Genomic DNA, 2,380 nt, shown 5'->3' with positions numbered 1-2,380 from the left:
GCCTTCGCGGGAGACACCTCGGCTTCGCCCTGCGCGGAGCCGCCCTGTGAGGGGGCGGGCGGGAATCTTGACCTGAACTACCCCGGTCCCCAGTTTCGGGGCGGTTTCAGTGTTTCTGGTTATTTCGCTCCCAGTTTGAAAAGGCGGCGCAGCGCGTTGCCGCCTGCCGCGGGCGAGGAGAGCACCCGCTCGGCGCCGTTCCGCGGCCTTGGCCCGACTAAACCCGTGTTTCCCCCACAATGGGGCTTTCTGGGGCAAACTGTGTGAGATAGTCTGTAAAAGGAGAAAGGACCCAATAAAACACGGTTTTTGTGAATAGGAGGGATTGTTAGTTGAGCCTGCTGTGGCTGTGAGGAGCCACACGCCGTTGCAGGTTGTGGGCCAAGGGGCTCCCTGGCGGCCAGCGCCGTTCCCTGTGGCCGCGGGGACACACCGCCTCACCCACATCAGCTCTGGGCTGGCCACCCCCCACACCTCCAGGGGCTGGGGATTAATTGGGGTCTGGTGCGTAGTACAGAGAGCAAACCTCGGGCCTCGGAGCAATACTGAGGGCCGGGGCTCTTGCCCAACCCACCACTGCCTGGGCTCTCTTTCCCTGCGGGGTGCTAGAAGGTACAATGGGGAAACCCAACGAAGACAAGGGAAGAGAGAGGTGAAAGAGAGGCAGGTACAAGCACCACAAGGAGGACACACTCAGGAGAGTTTGCAGAGGTGAGTTTATGTCTTCCCGAAAAACTTCAGGTGCTGCCCAACCTGTGCTGTCACGAGATTATCTGACTGGGTGTATGAAATCTGATAGGGTTACATGTTGGAGATTAAACTGCAAATGCCAAATTTGTATTTAGTTATTGCATGAAATAGTTTTGTAGCCTGTTCTCCCTCTGCAAGGAGAAATGACTAGGCACTGCAGGACAAAATGCTTTGCATCGATTGAAGCAAGCAGTACACAAAAGGAACACAGCATTGAAATCCCACAGTATATATGTTCTGCAGTGTCAGCAGAAGACAAATGAACCACCTCCATCGTGAAATGAAAGCCTGCCTGAAGCATGCAGTTCTCACTGACAGGTGCACACTGGAAGAGCACAGGCAGCTGGAGCTCCGAGGTGTGCAGGGCAGGGCTCTAGTATCCCTGCACATAGATGTCACTGAGATGCATGAGGTCATCTCTCGATAAAATTTTGCAGGTAAGAAGCACCACGTGCTTACAATAAAACAATCCATACAGACACTATCAGTGCTTCAAGAAGGCAAGTTCTCTGCACTTGTGTATTTCCTGCTCTAGCTGCAGGATGAGGCTGTTGGAGAACACAGGATGTTTTCTCTTGAGAGACTCTGGAGAAGTAATAAATAATTGTAAGTAATTAAAAAAAAAAAAACAAAAACCAAAACACAAAGAAAAGAGAAAGTCAAGCACCCCTTACCTCCTTCAGGACAAGGAGATCTGACTGACAAAGGTGATAGGAGGTTGCAGCAGAGCTTTACGTTCCAGTTTGGTTTAGGTTTTGCTTGTGGGGAAAAAATAGTGTAAAACACTGCAACAACCCCCAAACTCACAGATGGCTAAACAGTCATTCTAAGTGGGCACGAAATATTTGCACCAGTGGAATGGAGTTGCCAGGAGGGAAGAGAGAGCCTAAAATTCTGGCTATTCTTTTCCAGTTTGTTTACCACATGCAGATTGCTCTGTTTTTGCCTTAAGCAAAAATGGCAAAAGCAACAGCAGTCCAGCACATAAGTCTCCAGCTAAGCTGTCCACCAATACAAAAAAAAATGAGCAAAAGCTGTGCAAATACAAAAAAATGAACGAAAGCTGTGCAAACATGGCTCATTTCAACTCTAGAAATGGATTGAAGTTGTGATCTGTTAACCTAAAATATTACAAAGTTGAATGTACTCTCTCAACTCCAGACCTCGGGATGCCTGAGCTAATGGTTTGGGCTTGGCTGCTGTCTGGTATTGAACTTCATGCAGATCCGGAAGGATCTGTGCTACTTTTAAAGGGCAAGTTGTCATTACACGGGTTTCGCGGTGCTTTCCTGGATACCAGACAAATGGCCATCCTCCAGATGCACTCTGCGCTAGTTTGTCTGGGGTTGTCTTACAGCATGAGCCCAGTTTATCACTGCAGCAAGCACACGGCAGTTTCTGCCCTTATTTGCACTGTCCTTTCCCTCTTCGTGAACTACGAAGTATCACCAGCTATTGCAATGCCAGGTCCAGGGCTGGCCTAAGGCAGACATCAGAGTGGACAGGCACTTTCTCTGCTGTCCAGAGACAACAAAACTCCTTCTGGCAAGAGTGGTTTGTTATCTAACAGCCTTGTTCCTTGTTGAGTCCACCTACCTCTCCTGTATCCATCACTTTCAGGAACTTCCTG

Source organism: Athene cunicularia (assembly GCF_003259725.1).
Source record: "Athene cunicularia isolate RWA chromosome 3 unlocalized genomic scaffold, athCun1 chr3_part1, whole genome shotgun sequence".
NCBI lineage: Eukaryota > Metazoa > Chordata > Aves > Strigiformes > Strigidae > Athene > Athene cunicularia.
The sequence above is the reverse complement of the archived record's forward strand: the minus strand, read 5'-3'. Positions refer to the sequence as shown.